Source organism: Thermobia domestica, chromosome 4, assembly GCF_964235325.1.
Source record: "Thermobia domestica chromosome 4, izTheDome1.hap1.1, whole genome shotgun sequence".
NCBI lineage: Eukaryota > Metazoa > Arthropoda > Insecta > Zygentoma > Lepismatidae > Thermobia > Thermobia domestica.
The window spans coordinates 145,196,851-145,222,142 of record NC_137457.1 but is presented as its reverse complement, the minus strand read 5'-3'; the positions used below and the strand labels follow the sequence as shown (position 1 = coordinate 145,222,142).

Here is a 25,292-nt window from a genome sequence, read left to right as displayed (position 1 = left end):
ATCTGGTTAACCGTGCGAGCACAAATTCTGCTTTGTTCTGCACAAATACAAGCATGGAGGGACGATTGCATCGCAAGCATTGATTTATTCTTTCTAGTGTAGTAAGGGTGGTCGCTGAAATTTTTATATTTCTTTGTTTTTTTATTAATGCCGTATTTCTGGTTAACTGTGCGAGTACAAATTCTGCTTTGTGCTGCACAAATACAGGCATCGAGAGACAATTCCGTCGCAAGCAATAATTTCTTCTTTCAAGTGTAGAAAGGGTGTTCGCTGAAATTTTAATATTTGTTTATAATTTTTATTAATGCCATATATCTGGTTAACAGTGTGAGCACAAGTTCTGCTTTGTTGTGCACAAATACAAGTATCGAGAGGCAATTCCATCGCAAGTATTATATTCTTCTTTCAAGTGTACAAGGGGTGGTCGCAGAAATTTTAATATTTGCTTCTAACTTTTATTAATGCCGTATATCTTGTTAACAGTGGGAGCACAAATTCTGCTTTGTGCTGCACAAATACAAACATCGAGAGACAATTCCATCGCAAGCCTTATTTTTTCTTTCAAGTGTAGAAAGTGTGGTCTTTGAAGTTTTAATATTTATTTCTACTTTTTATTAATGCCGTGTATCTAGTTAAGAATTGGAGCAGAAATTCCGCTTTGTGCTGCACAAATACAAGCATCGAGAGACAATTCCATCGTAAGCATTAATTTCTTCTTTCAAGTGTAGAAAGGGTCCTCGCTGAATTTTTAATATTTATTCCACTTGTTATTAATGCCGCATTTCTGGTTAACTGTGCGAGCACAAATTCTGCTTTGTGCTGCACAAATAATAACATCGAGAGACATTTCCATCGCAAGCATTAATTTCTTCTTTCACGTGTAAAAGCGTGGTCGCTGAAATATTAATATGTTTTCTAATTTTTATTAATGCCGTGTTTCCGGCTAACTGTGCGAGCACATATTCTGTTTTGTGCTGCACAAAAACAAACATCGAGAGACAATTTCATCGCAAGCATTAGTTTATTCTTTCAAGTGTAGAATGGGTGGTTGCTGAAATTTTAATAAGTCTTTCTACTTTTTGGTAATGCCGAATTTTTGGTTAACTGTGCGAGCACAAATTCTTCTTTGTGCTGCACAAATACAATCATCGAGAGACAATTCCATCGCAAGTATTAATTTCTTCCTTCAAGTGTAGAAAGGGTGGTCACTGAAATTTTCATACTTGTTTCTACTTTTAATTAATGCCGTATATCTGGTTAACTGTGCGAGTACAAATTCTGCTTTCTGCTGCACATATACAAGCATCAAGAGGCAATTCCATCGCAAGTATTATATTCTTCTTTCAAGTGTACAAAGGGTGGTCGCTGAAATTTTAATATTTGCTTCTAGCTTTTGTTAATGCCGTATATCTGGTTAACTGTGCGAGCAAAAATTCTGCTTTCTGCTGCACAAAAGAAGCATCGAGAGACAATTACATCGCAAGCATTAATTTCATCTTCCAAGTGTAGAAAGGGTGGTCGCTGAAATTTTAAAATTTATTTCTACTTTATATTAATGCCGTATTTCTGGTTAACTGTGCGAGCATAAATGCTGCTTTGTGCTGCACTAATACAAGCATCTAGAGACAATCTATTGCAAGGAATAATTTTTCTTTCAAGTGTAGAATGGATGGTCCTAGAAATTTTAATAGCTCTTTCTACTTTTTGGTAATGCCGGATTTCTGGTTAACTGTGCGAGCACAAATTCTTCTTTGTGCTGCACAAATACATGCTCCGAGAGACAATTCCATCGCAAGTATTAGTTTCTTCTTTAAAGTGTAGAAAGGGTGGTCGCTGAAGTTTTAATATCAGTTTCTAGCTTTTATTAATGCCGTATTTCTGGTTAACTGTGCGAGCACAAATTCTGCTTTTTACTGCACAAATATTTGGTCTAGGAATTAATTCGTGCGGGTGGACAAGAGATGGCGCAACGAACGGAGCGTCCCACAGTTCCGTGTATCCACATATGTGTTGCAAACCCCTGTCATCGCGTATCGTTCGTAGTATAATGCAGTGGATTAAAGCGTCAACAACACCAGTTTGTAGTTAAGTGAACATGGCGCGATTTGTGCCTGATAAAGTGTTTTTGCGGGGTGTCCTGCTGCATTACTTTAACATGCAGAAAAGTGCGACTGAAAGTCATCGTATTTTGGTGGAAGTGTATGGTGACCATGCTCTAGCTGAGCGAACGTGTCAGAAGTGGTTTGCACGGTTTAGAAGTGGTGATTTCGGCTTGGCAGACCAAGAGCGAGCTGGACAGCCAAAAAAATTTCAAGACGAAGAATTGACAGCATTGTTCGAGCAGGATTCGTGTCAAACGCAGGAAAAACTTGCAGCAGCATTAGACGTTGATCAAACAACAGTCTCCAAACGCTTGAAAGCCATGGGAATGATTCAAAAGATGTCACATTGGGTTCCACATGAATTGAAAGACAGAGACGTTGAAAGACGAAAAACCATTTGCGAATTGCTGCTTCAACGACAGAGCAGAAAGGGGTTTCTGCATCGAATTAAAACGGGTGATGAGAAGTGGATCCATTACGAGAACCCTAAACAAAAAAAGGCCTGGGTGAAACCAGGTGAACCAGGTCCATCACAACCAAAACGAGATATTCACTGTGCAAAGGTTATGCTGTGCATATGGTGGGATATGAAAGGTGTGGTGTACTATGAGCTGCTGCAACCGGGTGAAACTATGAATGGAGAACGTTATCGACGACAATTAATGCGTTTGAAGCAAGCTCTGGCCAGAACACGACTAGAATGGGAGAACAGACATGATAAACTTATTGTTCAAAATGATAACGCTCGCCCACATGTCGCAAAACCGGTCAAAACCTATTTAGAAAATGTCGGATGGGAAGTTTTACCCCACCCGCCCTATTCATTAGACGTTGCTCCTTCGGACTACTACTTGCATGAACAACGATTTGATTGGACAGCGGTTTACTTCTTCAGAAGATATCGAAACATAGGTCTCTGACTGGATCGCTTCCAGGGATGAGGACTTCTTTCGCCACGGAATCCGTACATTGCCTGACAGATGGGCGAAAGTGGTGGCTAGCGATGGACAATAATTTTCTTAAGGTATTTATGTATTTTGTGTTTGTACTACATCTTCAATGTGTGCGTACCAACCGCACGAATTGATTCCTAGACCAAATACAAGCATCGAGAGACAATTCCATCGCAAGCATTATTTTTTCTTTCAATTGTAGAAAGAGTTGCCGCTGAAATTTTTAATATTTGATTCTGGTTTCTATTAATGCCGTATATCTGGTTAACCGTACGAGCACAAATTCTGCTTTGTTCTGCAAAAATACAAGCATGGAGGGACGATTCCATGGCAAGCATTGATTTATTCTTTCTAGTGTAGTAAGGGTGGTCGCTGAAATTTTTATATTTCTTTGTTTGTTTATTAATGCCGTATTTCTGGTTAACTGTGCGAGCACAAATTCTGCTTTGTGCTGCACAAATACAAGCATCGAGAGACAATTCCGTCGCAAGCATTAATTTCTTCTTTCAAGTCTAGAAAGGGTGTTCGCTGAAATTTTAATATTTGTTTATAATTTTTATTAATGCCATATATCTGGTTAACAGTGCGAGCACAAATTCAGATTTGTGCTGCACAAACACAAGCATCGAGAGAAAATTCCATCGCAAACATTATTTTTATTCTTTCAAGTATACAAAGGGTGGTCGCTGAAATCTTAATATTTGTTTCTAGCTTTTATTAATGACCTATATCTGGTTAACAGTGCGAGCACAAATTCTGCTTTGTGCTGCACAAATACAAACATCGAGAGACAATTCCATCGTAAGCCTTATTTTTTTCTTTCAAGTGTAGAAAGAGTGGTCTTTGAAGTTTTAATATTTATTTCTACTTTTTATTAATGCCGTGTATCTGGTTAACAATGGGAGCACAAATTCCGCTTTGTGCTGCACAAATAATACCATCGAGAGACATTTCCATCGCAAGCATTAATTTCTTCTTTCACGTGTAAAAGGGTGGTCGCTGAAATATTAATATGTTTTTCTACTTTTTATTAAAGCCGTGTTTGCGGCTAACAGTGCGAGCACATATTCTGTTTTGTGCTGCACAAAAACAAACATCGGGAGGCAATTCAATCGCAAGCATTAGTTTATTCTTGCAAGTGTAGAATGGGTGGTCGCTGAAATTTTAATAAGTCTTTCTACTTTTTGGTAATGCCGAATTTTTGGTTAACTGTGCGAGCACAAATTCTTCTTTGTGCTGCACAAATACAAGCATCGAGAGACAATTCCATCGCAAGTATTAATTTCTTCCTTCAAGTGTAGAAAGGGTTGTCACTGAAATTTTCATATTTGTTTCTACTTTTTATTAATGCCGTATATTTGGTTAACTGTGCGAGTATAAATTCTGCTTTCTGCTGCACATATACAAGCATGAAGAGACAATTCCATAGCAATCATTATATTTTTCTTCCAGTGTAGAATTTGTGGTCGCTGAAATTTTCATATTTCCCTCTACTTTTTATTAATGCCCTATATATCTGTTTAACAATGGGAGCACAAATTCTGTTTAGTGCTGCACAAATACAAGCATCGAGACACAGTTCCGTCGCAGCATTAATTTCTTCTTTCAACTGTAGAAAGGGTGTTCGCTGAAATTTTAATATTTGTTTATAATTTTTATTAATGCCATATATCTGGTTAACATTGCGAGCACAAATTCTGCTTTGTGCTGCAAAAACACAAGCATCGAGAGACAATTCCATCGCAAGCATTATTTTTTTCAAGTATAAAAAGAGTGGTCGATGAAATTTTAATATTTGTTTCTAGCTTTTATTAATGACTATATATCTGGTTAACAGTGGGAGCACAAATTCTGCTTTGTGCTGCAAAAATACAAGCATCGAGAGGCAATTCAGTCGCAAGCATTAATTTCTTCTTGCAAGTATAAAAGTGGTGGTCGTTGAAGTTTTAATATTTATTTTTTTATTAATGCCGTATATCTGGTTAACAGTGGGAGCACAAATTCTTCTTTGTGCTGCACAAATAATACCGTCGAAAGACAATTCCATCGCAGGCATTAATTTCTTCTTTCACGTGTAAAAAGGTGGTCGCTGAAATATTAATTTTTTTCTATTTTATTAATGCCGTGTTTCCGGATAACTGTGCGAGCACATATTCTTTTCGCGCTGCAAAAATACAACCATCGAGAGACAATTCCATCGCTATCATTAATTTTTTCTTTCAAGTGTAGAAAGGGTGGTCGCTGAAATTTTAATATTTCTTTTTATTTTTTATTAATGACGGATTTCTTATTAACTGTGCTAGAACAAATTCTGCTTTGTGCTGCACCTATACAAGCATCGAGAGACAATTCTATCGCAAGCATTAATTTCTTCTTTCAAGTGTAGAAAGGGTGGTCGCTGAAATTTTCATATTTTCCTCTACTTTTTACTAATGCCGTATATCTGGTTAAAAATGGGAGCACATATTCTGTTTTGTGGTGCAAAAATACAAGCATCGAGAGACAATTCCATCGCAAGCATTAATTTTTTCTTTCGGTATAGAAAGGGTGGTCGCAGAAATTTTAATATTTGTTTCTAGCTTTTATTAATGCTGTATATCTGGTTAACTGTGCAAGAACAAATTCTGCTTTGTAGTGCACAAATACTAGTATCGAGAGGCAATTCCATCGCAAGTATTATATTCTTCTTTCAAGTGTACAAAGGGTGGTCGCTAATTTTAATATTTGCTTCTAGCTTTTGTTAATGCCGTATATCTGGTTAACTGTGCGAGCAAAAATTCTGCTTTCTGCTGCACAAATACAAGCATCGAGAGACAATTACATCGCAAGCACTAATTTCATCTTCCAAGTGTAGAAAGGGTGGTCGCTGAATTTTTAAAATTTATTTCTACTTTATTTTAATGCCGTATTTCTGGTTAACTGTGCGAGCACAAATGCTGCTTTGTGCTGCACTAATACAAGCATCTAGAGACAATCTATCGCAAGGAATAATTTTTCTTTCAAGTGTAGAATGGATGGTCCTAGAAATTTTAATATCTCTTTCTACTTTTTGGTAATGCCGGATTTCTGGTTAACTGTGCGAGCACAAATTCTTCTTTGTGCTGCACAAATACATGCTCCGAGAGACAATTCCATCGCAACTATTAGTTTCTTCTTTCAAGTGTAGAAAGGGTGGTCGCTGAAGTTTTAATATCTGTTTCTAGCTTTTATTAATGCCGTATTTCTGGTTAACTGTGCGAGCACAAATTCTGCTTTTTACTGCACAAATACAAGCATCGAGAGACAATTCCATCGCAAGCATTAATTTTTCTTTCAATTGTAGAAAGAGTTGTCGCTGAATTTTTTTAATATTTGTTTCTGGTTTCTATTAATGACGTATATCTGGTTAAGCGTGCGAGCACAAATTCTGCTTTGTGCTGCACAAACACAAGCATCGAGAGACAATTCCATCGCAAGCATTATTTTTATTCTTTCAAGTATAGAAAGGGTGGTCGGTGAAATTTTAGTATTTGTTTCTAGCTTTTATTAATGACGTATATCTGGTTAACAGTGGTAGCACAAGTTCTGCTTTGTTGTGCACAAATACAAGTATCGAGAGGCAATTCCATGGCAAGTATTATATTCTTCTTTCAGGTGTACAAGGGGTGGTCGCAGAAATTTTAATATTTGCTTCTAGTTTTTATTAATGCCGTATATCTTGTAAACAGTGGGAACACAAATTCTGCTTTGTGCTGCACAAATACAAACATCGCGAGACAATTCCATCGCAAGCCTTATTTTTTTCTTTCATGTGTAGAAAGGGTGGTCTTTGAAGTTTTAATATTTATTTCTACTTTTTATTAATGCCGTGTATCTGGTTAACAATGGGAGCACAAATTCCGCTTTGTGCTGCACAAATACAAGCATCGAGAGGCAATTCCATCGTAAGCATTAATTTCTTCTTTCAAGTGTAGAAAGGGTCCTCGCTGAAATTTTAATATTTATTCCACTTGTTATTAATGCCGCATTTCTAGCTAACTGTGCGAGCACAAATTCTGCTTTGTGCTGCACAAATAATACCATCGAGAGACATTTCCATCGCAAGCATTAATTTCTTCTTTCACGTGTAAAAGGGTGGTCGCTGAAATATTAATATGTTTTTCTACTTTTTATTAATGCCGTGTTTCCGGCTAACTGTGCGAGCACATATTCTGTTTTGTGCTGCACAAAAACAAACATCGAGAGACAATTCCATCGCAAGCATTAGTTTATTCTTTCAAGTGTAGAATGGGTGGTCGCTGAAATTTTAATAAGTCTTTCTACTTTTTGGTAATGCCGAATTTTTGGTTAACTGTGCGAGCACAAATTCTTCTTTGTGCTGCACAAATACAAGCATCGAGAGACAATTCCATCGCAAGTATTAATGTCTTCCTTCAAGTGTAGAAAGGGTCGTCACTGAAATTTTCATATTTGTTTTTACTTTTTATTAATGCCGTATATCTGGTTAACTGTGCGAGTACAAATTCTACTTTCTGCTGCACATATGCAAGCATCAAGAGACAATTCCATCGCAATCATTATATTTTTCTTCAAGTGTAGAATTGGTGGTCGCTGAAATTTTCATATTTCTCTCTACTTTTTATTAATTCCCTATATATCTGGTTAACAATGGGAGCACAAATTCTGCTTAGTGCTGCACAAATACAAGCATCAAGACACAGTTCCGTCGCAGCATTAATTTCTTCTTTCAACTGTAGAAAGGGTGTTCGCTGAAATTTTAATGTTTGTTTATAATTTTTATTAATGCCATATATCTGGTTAACAGTGCGAGCACAAATTCTGCTTAGTGCTGCACAAATACAAGCATCGAGACACAGTTCCGTCGCAGCATTAATTTCTTCTTTCAACTGTAGAAAGGGTGTTCGCTGAAATTTTAATATTTGTTTATAATTTTTATTAATGCCATATATCTGGTTAACAGTGCGAGCACAAATTCTGCCTAGTGCTGCACAAATACAAGCATCGAGACACAGTTCCGTCGCAGCATTAATTTCTTCTTTCAACTGTAGAAAGGGTGTTCGCTGAAATTTTAATATTTGTTTATAATTTTTATTAATGCCATATATCTGGTTAACAGTGCGAGCACAAATTCTGATTTATGCTGCAAAAACACAAGCATCGAGAGACAATTCCATCGCAAGCATTATTTTTTTTCAAGTATAGAAAGAGTGGTCGCTGAAATTTTAATATTTGTTTCTAGCTTTTATTAATGACGTATATCTGGTTAACAGCGGGAGCACAAATCCTGCTTTGTGCTGCACAAATAATACCATCGAAAGACAATTCCATCGCAAGCATTATTTTTATTCTTTCATGTATAGAAATGGTGGTCGCTTAAATATTAATATTTGTTTCTAGCTTTTATTAATGACGTATATCTGGTTAACAGTGCGAGCACAAATTCTGCTTTGTGCTGCACAAATACAAACATCGAGAGACAATTCCATCGCAAGCCTTATTTTTTTCTTTCAAGTGTAGAAAGGGTGGTCTTTGAAGTTTTAATATTTATTTCTACTTTTTATTAATGCCGTGTATCTGGTTAACAATGGGAGCACAAATTCCGCTTTGTGCTGCACAAATAATACCATCGAGAGACATTTCCATCGCAAGCATTAATTTCTTCTTTCAAGTGTAAAGGGGTGGTCGCTGAAATATTAATATGTTTTTCTACTTTTTATTAATGCCGTGTTTCCGGCTAACTGTGCGAGCACATATTCTGTTTTGTGCTGCACAAAAACAAACATCGAGAGACAATTCAATCGCAAGCATTATTTTTATTCTTTCAAGTATAGAAAGGGTGGTCGCTGAAATTTTAATATTTGTTTCTAGCTTTTATTAATGACCTATATCTGGTTAACAATGCGAGCACAAATTCTGCTTTGTGCTGGACAAATACAAACATCGAGAGACAATTCCATCGCAAGCCTTATTTTTTTCTTTCAAGTGTAGAAAGGTTGGTCTTTGAAGTTTTAATATGTATTTCTACTTTTTATTAATGCCGTGTATCTGGTTAACAATGGGAGCACAAATTCTGCTTTGTGCTGCACAAATAATACCATCGAGAGACATTTCCATCGCAAGCATTAATTTCTTCTTTCACGTGTAAAAGGGTGGTCGCTGAAATATTAATATGTTTTTCTACTTTTTGGTAATGCTGAATTTTTGGTTAACTGTGCGAGCACAAATTCTTCTTTGTGCTGCACAAATACAAGCATCGAGAGACAATTCCATCGCAAGTATTAATTTCTTCCTTCAAGTGTAGAAAGGGTTGTCACTGAAATTTTCATATTTGTTTCTACTTTTTATTAATGCCGTATATTTGGTTAACTGTCCGAGTACAAATTCTGCTTTCTGTTGCACATATACAAGCATGAAGAGACAATTCCATCGCAATCATTATATTTTTCTTCCAGTGTAGAATTTGTGGTCGCTGAAATTTTCATATTTCCCTCTACTTTTTATTAATGCCCTATATATCTGTTTAACAATGGGAGCACAAATTCTGCTTAGTGCTGCACAAATACAAGCATCGAGACACAGTTCCGTCGCAGCATTAATTTCTTCTTTCAACTGTAGAAAAGGTGTTCGCTGAAATTTTAATATTTGTTTATAATTTTTATTAATGCCATATATCTGGTTAACATTGCGAGCACAAATTCTGCTTTGTGCTGCAAAAACACAAGCATCGAGAGACAATTCCATCGCTAGCATTATTTTTTTCAAATATAGAAAGAGTGGTCGCTGAAAATTTAAAATTTGTTTCTAGCTTTTATTAATGACGTATATCTGGTTAACAGTGGGAGCACAAATTCTGCTTTGTGCTGCAAAAATACAAGCATCGAGAGGCAATTCAGTCGCATGCATTAATTTCTTCTTGCAAGTATAAAAGTGGTGGTCGTTGAAGTTTTAATATTTATTTTTTTTATTAATGCCGTATATCTGGTTAACAGTGGGAGCACAAATTCTTCTTTGTGCTGCACAAATAATACCGTCGAAAGACAATTCCATCGCAAGCATTAATTTCTTCTTTCACGTGTAAAAAGGTGGTCGCTGAAATATTAATTTTTTTCTATTTTATTAATGCCGTGTTTCCGGATAACTGTGCGAGCACATATTCTTTTCGCGCTGCAAAAATACAACCATCGAGAGACAATTCCATCGCTATCATTAATTTTTTCTTTCAAGTGTAGAAAGGGTGGTCGCTGAAATTTTAATATTTCTTTTTATTTTTTATTAATGACGTATTTCTGGTTAACTGTGCTAGAACAAATTCTGCTTTGTGCTGCACCTATACAAGCATCGAGAGACAATTCTATCGCAAGCATTAATTTCTTCTTTCAAGTGTAGAAAGGGTGGTCTCTGAAATTTTCATATTTTCCTCTACTTTTTACTAATGCCGTATATCTGGTTAAAAATGGGAGCACATATTCTCCTTTGTGGTGCAAAAATACAAGCATCGAGAGACAATTCCATCGCAAGCATTAATTTTTTCTTTCGGTATAGAAAGGGTGGTCGCAGAAATTTTAATATTTGTTTCTAGCTTTTATTAATGCTGTATATCTGGTTAACTGTGCAAGAACAAATTCTGCTTTGTGGTGCACAAATACTAGTATCGAGAGGCAATTCCATCGCAAGTATTATATTCTTCTTTCAAGTGTACAAAGGGTGGTCGCTAATTTTAATATTTGCTTCTAGCTTTTGTTAATGCCGTATATCTGGTTAACTGTGCGAGCAAAAATTCTGCTTTCTGCTGCACAAATACAAGCATCGAGAGACAATTACATCGCAAGCATTAATTTCATCTTCCAAGTGTAGAAAGGGTGGTCGCTGAATTTTTAAAATTTATTTCTACTTTTTGGTAATGCCGGATTTCTGGTTAACTCTGCGAGCACAAATTCTTCTTTGTGCTGCAGAAATACATGCTCCGAGAGACGATTCCATCGCAACTATTAGTTTCTTCTTTCAAGTGTTGAAAGGGTGGTCGCTGAAGTTTTAATATCTGTTTCTAGCTTTTATTAATGCCGTATTTCTGGTTAACTGTGCGAGCAAAAATTCTGCTTTTTACTGCACAAATACAAGCATCGAGAGACAATTCCATCGCAAGCATTAATTTTTCTTTCAATTGTAGAAAGAGTTGTCGCTGAATTTTTTAATATTTGTTTCTGGTTTCTATTAATGACGTATATCTGGTTAAGCGTGCAAGCACAAATTCTGTTTTGTGCTGCACAAACACAAGCATCGAGAGACAATTCCATCGCAAGTATTATTTTTATTCTTTCAAGTATAGAAAGGGTGGTCGCTGAAATTTTAGTATTTGTTTCTAGCTTTTATTAATGACGTATATCTGGTTAATAGTGGTAGCACAAGTTCTGTTTTGTTGTGCACAAATACAAGTATCGAGAGGCAATTCCATGGCAAGTATTATATTCTTCTTTCAAGTGTACAAGGGGTGGTCGCAGAAATTTTAATATTTGCTTCTAGCTTTTATTAATGCCGTATATCTTGTAAACAGTGGGAACACAAATTCTGCTTTGTGCTGCACAAATACAAACATCGGGAGACAATTCCATCGCAAGCCTTATTTTTTTCTTTCATGTGTAGAAAGGGTGGTCTTTGAAGTTTTAATATTTATTTCTACTTTTTATTAATGCCGTGTATCTGGTTAACAATGGGAGCACAAATTCCGCTTTGTGCTGCACAAATACAAGCATCGAGAGGCAATTCCATCGTAAGCATTAATTTCTTCTTTCAAATATAGAAAGGGTCCTTGCTGAAATTTTAATATTTATTCCACTTCTTATTAATGCCGCATTTCTGGTTAACTGTGCGAGCACAAATTCTGCTTTGTGCTGCACAAATAATACCATCGAGAGACATTTCCATCGCAAGCATTAATTTCTTCTTTCACGTGTAAAAGGGTGGTCGCTGAAATATTAATATGTTTTTCTACTTTTTATTAATGCCGTGTTTCCGTCTAACTGTGCGAGCACATATTCTGTTTTGTGCTGCAAAAAACAAACATCGAGAGACAATTCCATCGCAAGCATTAGTTTATTCTTTCAAGTGTAGAATGGGTGGTCGCTGAAATTTTAATAAGTCTTTCTACTTTTTGGTAATGCCGAATTTTTGGTTAACTGTGCGAGCACAAATTCTTCTTTGTGCTGCACAAATACAAGCATCGAGAGACAATTCCATCGCAAGTATTAATTTCTTCCTTGAAGTATAGAAAGGGTCGTCACTGAAATTTTCATATTTGTTTCTACTTTTTATTAATGCCGTATATCTGGTTAACTGTGCGAGTACAAATTCTACTTTCTGCTGCACATATGCAAGCATGAAGAGACAATTCCATCGCAATCATTATATTTTTCTTCAAGTGTAGAATTGGTGGTCGCTGAAATTTTCATATTTCTCTCTACTTTTTATTAATTCCCTACATATCTGGTTAACAATGGGAGCACAAATTCTGCTTAGTGCTGCACAAATACAAGCATCAAGACACAGTTCCGTCGCAGCATTAATTTCTTCTTTCAACTGTAGAAAGGGTGTTCGCTGAAATTTTAATGTTTGTTTATAATTTTTATTAATGCCATATATCTGTTTTAACAGTGCGAGCACAAATTCTGCTTAGTGCTGCACAAATACAAGCATCGAGACACAGTTCCGTCGCAGCATTAATTTCTTCTTTCAACTGTAGAAAGGGTGTTCGCTGAAATTTTAATATTTGTTTATAATTTTTATTAATGCCATATATCTGGTTAACAGTGCGAGCACAAATTCTGCTTAGTGCTGCACAAATACAAGCATCGAGACACAGTTCCGTCGCAGTATTAATTTCTTCTTTCAACTGTAGAAAGGGTGTTCGCTGAAATTTTAATATTTGTTTATAATTTTTATTAATGCCATATATCTGGTTAACAGTGCGAGCACAAATTCTGCTTTATGCTGCAAAAACACAAGCATCGAGAGACAATTCCATCGCAAGCATTATTTTTTTCAAGTATAGAAAGGGTGGTCGCTGAAATTTTAATATTTGTTTCTAGCTTTTATTAATGACGTATATCTGGTTAACAGTGGGAGCACAAATCCTGCTTTGTGCTGCACAAATAATACCATCGAAAGACAATTCCATCGCAAGCATTAATTTCTTCTTTCATGTGTAAAAATGTGGTCGCTGAAATATTAATTTTTTCTACTTTTTATTAATGCTAGGACAAATTCTGCTTTGTGGTGCACATATACAAGCATCGAGAGACAATTCTATCGCAAGCATTAATTTCTTCTTTCAAGTGTAGAAAGGGTGGTCGCTGAAATTTTCATATTTTCCTCTACTTTTTACTAATGCCGTATATCTGGTTAAAAATGGGAGCACATATTCTGCTTTGTGGTGCAAAAATACAAGCATCGAGAGACAATTCCATCGCAAGCATTAATTTTTTCTTTCGGTATAGAAAGGGTTGCCGCCATCTTAGACGTTTGACCTCATACATCGGCACGGCCACTTTTTGAGACAAAACACCCGGTAGTACACGATTCTGTAGCTCATAACTTGTCCATCGCCCCCAATCATATAACTGCTTCATTCAAAATCCAACTGACATTGCTATATTTACAAATGCCCCAGCACTATAAAGTGTATACACTTAAATACTTTTTGGTGAAAAAATTAGAGCCCACATTTTTAATCGGGTCTCAACAGTTGAAGTATGTGTGTGCATTTATAGGCTTAGTAGATTTGTTCTGACAAGTGAGAAAGTGGTGATTCCCTTAAACTATTTCCCTAATGGTAACTTTAAGGAATTAAATTATTCTGCTATGAAATTTTTATACTCTATCAACGCGTATTATGCAGACACTTTAAAGAGTGTATAGCAGGTCAATTGGACAAAGTGCAAGGCATAAGGGAGCAGATGAGTAGTGTTTCTAACCGCAAGTAGTGTTCAACAAATTATTTCTTATATTAAAGTACAGACAGTAAGGAGTCGTCATGTCGGATATCGGTCGATCCACTGCTGGCTCAAAGTGACCCTCTTTACACAGGTATGTTGAAGATCTTACTAATAGATTTCCAAATGTGTTTAAAGATAAAATAGGTGAAATCAAAGGGTACCAGTATGTCATAAGGGTTAATAAAGAGGAGCCAATAAGGGAGAAAACATAACTCATGACAGAATCTGATCAAAAACAACTTGATTCAATTTTGGATGATTGGATAAAACAGGGGATAATTCAAAAAAGTAATAGGTATTGACCATTCCCTTTCTTTCTAGTTAAAGGAAAATCTGAGGAGAAAAGACTCGTTATTAATTACGAATGTGAAAATAGTAGATTGTAGCTTTATCCACAGTTAAGCCCCATATTGAGGATGTATTAGCGAATGTATCAAGTGGGAAAATGTTTTCCGCGATTGATATCAAGAAAACGTATCTGCATTTAAGCCTATCAGAAACTTCATATAAATATAGAGCAGTTATGACCCATAGAGTTTTATTTGAATTCAAATGTTTATCATTTGGTTTATCTTCTGGTAGTTTTATGCTGTCTAAAGTGTTGACTGATTTTTTAAACCCTTTGCAAAATGAAGGCTTGGAATGGTCTATGACGATATGCTATTATTTTGTACAGATGTCGAGAGTCATAAAAGTATTAGATAAAGTTTTGAATAAATTTGAGGAGTATGGTATAATGATATCCTTAAATAAATCTAAACTTTTTGAGACTAAAATCGCACATCTTGGATATATATTAGAGGATGAAAATATGTAGTTAGATCCTTTCAGGGTTGAGGTGATAAGAAAGTTACCAGCACCACGTAATAGAACCGGTTTAATTAGTCTTCTTTGTTCTCTGCAATACAATGCAAAATATTATACCTCATTTTCAGGAAATACTGTAGTAGAACCATTAAATAGTACGAGGTCTCCGAAGGTTCTGTTTAGATACGGTGAAGAACAAAGAGCGTTAGATAAATAAAGGAGTTATTTAAGACTCATGTATTTTAAAGTTCCCAGATCTAAATGCAGAGTTATGTATCAGCTCTAATGTCACACTAAAAAGTCTTGGAGGGACAATTCAGAAATACGATAAAAATAATATATTAAGACCGGTCGGTTTCTTTCCAGACATTTAACCCGTAAATACTATGGGCCGTCTCTCAGACCGCTGCTACTTTTCGTATCACTATATTTTCCACAGTCTTACAACTATCTTTGCGTCTACCTTCCTGTCTAGCAAATGATTACGTATTATGAAGTTAGGGTTATAGTTGATCCCCTGTTCTTGGCGTACTATATAATGGTTACGTGAGTATTTTGCTGTTCGCTTGCGATAAAGTATTTTCGTTATCACTTGTCTTTCGTTAACTATAGGCCTCACATAAAAAGTAAATTGTTCATCGGAAATCGGACATCAGTGCTGTCAGAAAAGTTAGTGCGGTACTTTATTTACGGGCAAAGCGTATTTTCGTTACTCTCGCTATCATATAAGAACTAAAAATTAGTTTTATTCATTACGTTTCCAATACAAAAAATGTAACAATACAACTATAACAGTACTTTCTTGTAAGCTTAAAAAAGCTAAAGTAACATTTTTTTTATTTTCGCTGCTTTTTTGTTCTCAGTGCATCTATAAGGAGAGTGTATTTTACATTAGTGTTGTTGTAACTACATAGAAGCGGAGAAAAGTTGAATTTTTCTAGAATTACAATTTTGCAATAACAATAAAAGCTATGTTGCAAATTTTGACTGTTCTTTTTCTCATTGCTATAAAAATACAAAAATTCTTTTACATCGTGAAATTACTATGTTCTGTTTTTCTATAAGCAACCAAGATATGTAGGATAGCATTTTATATATTATGCAATAAAACTACAATTACAAAAATGTGAAAAAATGCGATCTAACAGGTCGTTTCATAGTAGTTACGTGATTATTTTCGTCCATAGTACTTAAGAGTGAAGACCTTATAATTTAAATAAACCGATATATCTTTAGGAAGTTATGACGGCGAACGAAATAATTGAAATCTTTAGAACATATTTACATGCTAAGTTCGAACTGAGAGTAGATAATCTTGGATTAATGCTTGTCGCAAGAAATAGTAAACGTATTAAGAAGTATGGAAGTTTGTTGTGTTGACCATTTTCCTTCGACTTTAATGTTAAACATGTACAGTCTAATTCGAATATTTGTTCCCAATATAATTCAATTAACCATGATCGAGAATTGTTCAAACTGGTGGTGATTAGAACAAACACACAATAATGAGGTAAAAAATTTGTTGTTAGTCAATATGTGGAATATGCCTTATATTTGTATGTAAATAAATGAACATCAACGATAACATAAAATTAAAGAATAAAATTGATAGGTGGAAAATAAAGAAAAATATGGTTATAAATTAGTTAAGACTACGCTACAAGAAAACAAGAGCTCAAAGAATCCATGGAAAGTCTGTATCCCTAAGGAGCTAGTATTACCTATTACTGAGTTTTATCATAATTCAACATTGCCGGGAAATCATTTGGGGCAAAGTCAATGATTGCTAAAAATTCTGCCAGACATTTGTGGCCTTCTATCGAGGATGAAATACGAAAATATGTCCACTGTTGTAAATTATGTGAGCTTAATAAAAGTAGCAATCGAAATAAAATGAGTCAATTGGTGTCCACTTTCGACAAGACCGTGAACGGGAGATGGTATGCTGATATTTATGGATCGTTATGTCAGTCACGTTTTGGAAGATATTATTTAATTTTTGCCAATTCTTGTTCCAACCGAGTATGGCTGGAAACTGTAAGAACCTTGTCAAGTCAAACAATAGTCAATAAATTATATAAGATTTAATGTAGGTTCGGTTTCCCGTACTCAGTCACGATAATGGTTCTGTGCATGTATCGACTAGGTTTAAAGACATTTTGTATAGTCATACTATACAAGATATTCGTATCCACCATATCATTGTGTTTCCAATAATGCTGAAAGATATCTTAGGATACTAGGTGACTGCTCCAAAATTTATTTTCCTAATAAACAAACGATGTTGGATAGAGGTATCCATGAGATTCAGTTTTCAATAAATTCGGTCAAACATTAATAATTAAAATGTACTCCAATGGAGATAACAATTAATTATAATGTGTGTGGCACATTCGATGTTCGATGGAAAATAGACGATTTAGATATTATTAAAAAATCAAAATGTATGGCCCAACACTATAAAAAATATGGAATCAGTGTGGTCTAGGCTCAAGCGTATTTATGACAAGGTAAGAGTTCAAACGTCATACTCAGATGCTGATCAATTCATATTAAAATCGCAGTTTAAAACTTCGCTTGCTGATAAAATAACAAAAAATTCTGCCTAATTTGGACTGTACCGTATACGGTTGAGAAATTATTGGGAACCTATTCGATTCACTTACAATCTGTTAATGACCAATCTGATATTGGAAGGTTCATGTTTCCCAAACGAAATTGTACCGTCAGCCACGTAACGCAGTTGTAACATAAAGCATATTCCGATCATTATAACAGGTAGATTCATGTATTTATGTATTGCTATTCCAGATTCGAGCTGTATATTATTATTATTATTATTATTATTATTATTATTATTATTATTATTATTATTATTATTATTATTATTATTATTATTAATCTTTGATTACTGCAACTGGATAATTTGGCGTTAAATAGTCAATATTAGAAAATCTCTTTCCTGTTGAACTATTTTTAGAGATGTTAAAGTGTTGTGAATTTTAAAAGTTTAAAAATTAGGAAAAGGTTTCGAGGTTAATTGGTATGGATGTCGGCATTGTAATCAAGATTGGAATGTCACATACTGTATATTGTTGATCACCAATTGATCTGTAGGGATAGATTTGAGCTTATAAAGTAAGTGACCTATTTATTATGTATAAGGTAATGATAATGATATATGTTTATTTAAATTCAGAATATGTACAGTTATGAATTTCCAGGAGGTCTTGACCAGTGACCTATGTAGTTTCTAATATTGGTGTATAGGTGTTGAGAGTATGCAAGGATGAAAGAATATTACAATGTGTGTAATATTTGGGGGACATATTTTTCTTTCCTTTATGTTTGTTTTGGAATGAATGATTCAGTACTATAGTCTGCGTCACCCGATTTGGCGTGCGGCATCAGCCAGTAAGCTCTAAGTGCGCTGTTACTGAAAATTTATTGAGGAATCCAATCATTCGTAATTGTAAACAAATACGAACAAAATCAATTATGAATGACTAAATTCCTCTGCGAAAGTTTAGTAAGAGCGCACTGCGAGCTTATTGACTGATACCACACACCAATTCTGGTGACGCGGAGTATAGTATTAGTAGTAGAGACTCTACGAATTATTAGAACTAATTTGACAATCAGACTATCAACCTTCTGGAGAATCATAAGATTTTAAGAGGGGTGTTAGTTGGTGTAACGATTTACATGTTTATACAGAAATTTGAGGAAAGCAAAAAAATTCTTCTATCAGCTGTAATTAAAGAGTTACTAGCAGCGCCATTAGCAGTGACCGAGGTATTAAGTTCCTGTAGGTCAGTAAGAGTGGAAAGCGCCATAATTGTTCAGTATGTCAACTGGGAATATTTAAAAATCTGTTACCTTATTATTACAACTGATTCCAATCAGGTTACTACTTACGATTTGACGTATTCAATTATAAAGTTAGTGTAAGTTAAATATCAAATATATATGGAAAAATGGAAAAGATAAGTGCATATTTGTTACTTTGTATCGAAGCAGTGTTTAATATTATAATACATAGATTCAATGGTGATCATATTTATTGTGAAACTTGACAAAATTAGTTTAAAAGAAAACCTGATTTTGTAATTTGAATAGTAGTGTCTTTCGTAGGTGAATTAGTTTCTGCATAGCTGGTAGTAAAAATTCTTTGAACGCATTTGGGAAGTTGAGAGTTTATATTGTATATTTACGAATTATAATTTTAAAGGCTTATTTCGAGAATTTGACTTCTATTTTTTTACGGTGTACCATTAGGCTGACCTTCAAACTAGGGTGAAGCCGCCACTGATTTATTTCTGCTACTACTGACGTGAGGTGACCATAATCTTGGGGAAGATCGGTAGAGGAACGTTATTGAAATTTGGTTCTTATAGGTACCATGTCAACGTGATTACCCGTATTTTTTCATTTTTAAAATTTAACCACACTTTTGGAAAAGGTAACAGAACAAGCCACGATGAAAAGATTTACGTGAATAAGTAGCCAATGATATAAGCATGTAAATTTAGCAGTCAAAAAATTCGCCGAATTGAGCATCGACTTAATTCGGAATGTTCTGAGATCACTATTTACGCAATTACATCCTTCTCTTGTGCTGTGCTCATCTTTTGCTCTTTCAATTCTGCGTAGTCGTGCACAACGTGCGTCGTTGTCGAAGCTATGTCAGGCATGTAAGAAATCACACTTTAATATTTTCTACTGAAAGGCAAAGAAGGTGTTGATATGAAAATAGGGAGGCTGAATCTTAGGACTTTAATAACTTTCCGACATTCAGATCATTAACTCTAGCTAAGTAAATTATTTTTTCAATACTTTCGTTTTTGGACGTATGTAGACCGCTTTACAGTCGTGAGATAGCCACTGAAATGAAGGGCATTCGATTTGGTGTTTAAATTTATAATGTCCCCATGGCTCTTTTCTCTTATAATGTCCCCATGGCAGGGTATGTAATCAATCTTCTATAAAACATCTCTTATCACCTACACAACTTAAAGCTAACTTATTTACTTCTACACAGTACAAATAATGCTTAAAACTTCTGATTAAATTCATCTTTTTTATAATATTCTTTTTGATTGAACAAACAGTCTTTATAATCGTTAAATAAAAGTTCTTTACTTATAATATTTTTCTTAACTCCTTTTGATTTTTTATAACATTTAGTTTTTTCGAATTTCATTGAACACATTTTTGATCTTAAGCTAACAAATTATTCTATGATTGTTCCTTTAAGTTTATCTTTCAAGTATTTTCTTATTGATCTGATGTATCTTACACCTGTAATCAGTTGTGTCGAAGTAATCAATATAATTTTTATGTCCTCGTACACATCTTGTGTTTCAATTTGAAAAATGTAACTATCGGTATGTGTAACAAATTTCTATTTTCTCCTGATCATTAGGATTCATCACATTATAGTGAAAATCATACATTAAATGTTTTGATAAATCTAAAATTGACATACCCATATAAATCGGCTTGTTAAAATGTACTTTAACTTTATTCATATGAACACCTACTAAATTTTCCGTAAAAAACTGTAGTAATTTTATAGTTTGGTGTTGTTATAAGCTTCTCAAATTTTTTCCCGTCAGTTACTAGTTTAATGTTAACACTCGTTCTAATATTTTCCATAGTCTTTCCAAAACTAAATTGTTCATTAGCTTATAAAAGTCTTTCTCAAAATCATTTCTTGCTCTATTTCTCATCTGTGTGTTTAAGTCTATGTAATTCTTTAAGCAATCTGTTTGTTCAAATTCTGTTACACGATGAATTTTCTTAAGTTTATTCCATGTGATAAACATTGTTTTAAGTTTCGATAGTGAATTACACATTTTTCTTTGTCGAATAATGTTGTTAATAGTTTTGATGGTTTTAAACCAGGCGGACACATGTTTTGAGGTGCTAATGGGTAGTCTTTGTGATAGTTATGCAATTCTTTTGGATATTCAAGGTCAACTTCTAAGATGTAACCTTTTTCACAAATATCAGGAAAATTTGTAATATCTCTTTCTTTTATTTCTTCTTCACTTAACCAATTAAATCCCTTAAATGGTAAGTATTGACTCATTGCCCATTCATACAAGTTGTTAGCATCCAAGTATATTAAGTAAGACTCTTCTTTATTCTCATCGTAATTTTCCATATATTTATTGTTTGCTTTTACATATCGTTTACTACATTGTGAAATTCTACCTCTTATGCCTTTCTCTATCATCAATACATATCATAATCTGTTAATAATTCTAATTCTATATTTGTCATCTTTAACATTGCATCCGAAGCTAAACCTCGTGCCGTCATATACCAAGCTGGATCAAGACCATAAGCTTTAAGGCATGTTTCTTTAAAGTTCTCAAACAGATCTGCTAATAACAACACATCAGTTTTTAGGTATAGGTCATGATAATGTCGAATATTATTAACTTTAAATGTTTCTCATACTTTCTTTGCATACCCATAATCCTCATCACTTATATGTGTGTTGGTAAGCTTCTTGTAGAATGCTTCCTTTGGTGGTAATTGTCTCTGTCTAAACTTGATCTAGTCACTAACATAATAATACGCGTAAACACCTTTTATTGTTACAAGGTTAAATTTTTGTTCATTGGGGTAGAAGTGTTGGCTGTGAGTCATTTGTTCTCTTGTTAGGTTTGATGATAATTTGTCTAAACTAGGTGCCATAAATCTAAACGAATATATGAATTTTAATTTGATCCAACATTTTTAATTAATGAAATGTAGCGTTCGTCGTTATTAGGTATTAAATCAATTGTTTCTTTATTATATCCAAGCTCTTTAATGAAAAAATGTGAATCGTGTCGCGTTAAGATATGTATAATGACTGGTACAAACTTTGGAACTTTTACTTTTAAAATGCAATTATTGCATAAAGGAGCTATAAACTCCCCTGTTACATGATCATGATGTTTAGCTTTATAATTCTTTTTAGTGCATTTTCTTTACAGTAATAACAAAATTCGGATTCACTAAACTCTCTTCTCTGTTTCTTTGTTAAAGGAAATTCATTATTTTGCTTATAAATGTTTAATATGATTTCAGCTTCTTTCTGCAATTTATTTATGAACCTTTTAGCTGCATTTTCCCTCTAAACAAAATATGTTCGGTTTTAGTTCCATTTCTTTTTACAATGTAATAACAAAATCCAGAAGGCTTATGTTGTTGATATTTTTTGTATGTTTTTTTTCTGGATAACATTCTTCATATCCCATAACCTTATGTAAGAAGCATTGAAAATCAACATAGATTACAAAGGGCATTCCCATTTTATATTGATAGTTCTTAAAATAACATATGTGTTTTCTTCAGGCATTATTATTTTTACTGGTTTATTCGATGAAAAATCTTGCTTGTGTTTATCTAATGCACTTTGTGAGTAAAAGTATAATAAACATCGATCACACAAATCTTTTTGATCTCATTTTTTTTGTCATTTCAGAACTAACTAATCCACTGAAGTCTTTAATCCTGCAATAATAGGTTTTAACATTTTCTTCAAAAAGTTGTTTTATATATAATAAATTCACATGTTTATCTTTTTTGTTCTGTGTGCGATGTAATATATAGATAGATAGTCTTTATCATACGCATAGACATTTATAGAAATATTAAGTAATTTTTCGACTTTTGGAATATCGCTTAGTTTTATAGGAATATGAATATCTTTTAGTTTAGCTTCTAAGTTTGACAATAGTTCATTATTTTTTCGTACTCGTTCAGGATGTGAATTTATAGGATATAAGGCTCTGTATAATGAGTATAAAAAGCATTTTTCAACATCATTCTTTACATTAATTACTTCCTTTTTTGAATTTGTTTAGGTAATTCTATGTATGATGATCCTCTGTATGGTACATATTTAACGATTGCTCGTTCTAAAATGTTAATGTTTCTAAGAGACCAGTCAGAACCTCTAGTTTGAAACTCATCCATTCTTGTTCTTAATGCTTGTTTCATATTAGTAAGTGCTTGAATTAAATTGGTTGATTGGTATATTTCTCGTTTTTCAGTATTAAAATAAAACTCTTGAATTTCTTTTCCTTTCTTATATTTAGAACTTAATCACAGATTAATTTTCAATGAGCCATGTGTTTGTAAGCTGAGTTGTATTCTGTTTAATATAGTTTTGGATGTTGTTTTAATATAATGTTCTATTGGATCTTATGGTTTATATTGTGTTACGAATCTCCATGTTTCTAATCTTGATTTAAATGTAGTATTTTGACGTTTTACATCGATTGGCATTGATTCAACTTTGGTTTTTGGTTCTTCAAATACTTATTCTTTAAATGAAAACAGTTTTAAACCCCTCTTCCTACCTAATCTCTTAGGTTTTGGTTTTTCACAGATGTCTTCTTGAAACGGAAATGTTTGCCTCAAGCTTAATCTGTTATGTTCATCTTCACGTTCTTTAATACGGTCAATAAGTTCTGCTTTTCCTAATGGGGAATAACCTGTTATCCACTTTCCTTTACATAAGATTTTCAGTTCAACTTCAGTATGCTGAATTAAATTACTCTTTATTATTCTCTCGTTTTTATTATATAAAATAAATAAATTTAATCATTTTTGTTATCTAATGTTACAGCTAATACTCTTCTGACGTGGCAAATCTAATTGTTTATTAGTATATTGTATAAGAACGGAGCTTTCATGGGATTACCCTATCAAAGTCACTAATAATACAATAACAACTAATTATTTTTGCTATTCATTTTATAAATCTACCTCATCATCATCATTACTATTATTTGTAGGCTCAAGCTCTTTGTCACTATCCCAATTTGATTCTGGTGTGTATCTGCCTAGTGCTAAAATCCCTTTTTCTTTTAATAACATTTCTTTTTCTTTTAACAGTATTTGCTTTTCCGGTAGTGTTGCTATCAGTTTAAGATCTTCATGAATAACGTTAAGTTTATTATGTATCAAATCACATTGCTTATCCATATTTATTGAATACAAAATTTTACAAAAATGAATAATTATTTTTTTCTTATTATAAAAAACGAGGTTATGGAAAGGAAAACGATCCCCCAACTTAAACAATACTGTAGAGAGAACGGAATGCATGGTTATTCAAAACTTAGGAAAGCGGAAATAATAGCCTTAATCAACGAGTGCAGAAATAATTCTTTAGTAACAACTGCTGCAAAGAAGTAAACAAGATAAAACAATGATGATGAATTAAGAAGAACTTATAAAAGATATGATTCAAAAATTACATCCTGAAGATATCGTACACTACTTTCAAAATCCGCTTTTTGGAAATATGGTTATAGATGCACTTAATAGTCGAAAATTCAAAGAGTGGAAAAAATTTCAGAAATAAAGAACTTATCCGATGACTTTCTACATACCTTTGAAAACAAGATGCATTGGTGGCTAGTTACATCAAACCATAAACTATCACTTTCTTTTTTTGAACGTTATGACGAACACATCGATGGAACAGATTATCAAACAGAAAAGACTTACTTAAAAACCAGGACATTATTAACACTAGAAAGACCAACATATTTACCTCTCTAGAAGTACCGAGCCGTCGTGTTAACGGCTATTTAATTGAAGGACATGTATATCACTTTTATTTGTATTTCTGTTATTTTACTTTAATTTAATCTGTTTAATAGACTAATTTATGTTTTATGTAAGTTTTCTCGTGATATAATACAAGGTGATCAACTAAACCCCGTCAATATATTAAATAGAATATTAATGTCCGGAGTTCGCCCACTGGACAGTGACATAAAAAATTAAAATAAAGGAATAATACGTATATTTCTACGTTTGAAATCCTTCTTTTACCAGTCATGTGATCACCTTCCTGGCTTGTAGACATTGGTTGGGATACTTTATAACAGACCCTGTGTATAATACACAAAAATAATTATTATTGTTTCGAACGTTTTATTACATGAAAATGAATTTACATTTTCAATACGGTCTTATTTCAACTTTAAGTACTGAACTCAAGAGAGCAACACTTTTGTCGCGCTTACACTTATGTACAGTGAGTAGATTTCCTATTTGATTTTCAAATACATTTGCAGTTAACCTCCTTTTCTTTCTGGTTCAAGCACAGTTTGGAAATTTCTCTTCTATTTATACGCATATTACCAATCACGGTCATCTCGTTCTTCATCAAAGATTCGGCTAATTTTTAACATGTAAGAAAGTTATCGCAAGTAACATTCAGTCCTCTGTTGAGAAAAAGATAAATCGTCTTCAGAACAATGTATTAGCCTAACTAAATCCCCACGTCGTTCTTAGTCGTTTCCCAGGTAGAGCTTGCTTTTTAGTTCGTACTATGACTATATAATTACAAGCAGCCAAATTTAAATCTTATTTTGTCAACCTTGTTAGACATATATTGAATAAATTTGCATATCTTTTTACTA

The 25,292-nt window shown here is 33.8% G+C and overlaps 1 protein-coding gene across 1 annotated transcript in view; it reads right to left on the bottom strand.

Moving 5' to 3' along the window:
* The window catches only part of LOC145682902 (uncharacterized), a 1,185,542-nt gene that overhangs the window by 633,270 nt on the left and 526,980 nt on the right, over positions 1-25,292 (bottom strand). The gene's annotated exons all lie outside the window — the stretch shown is intronic.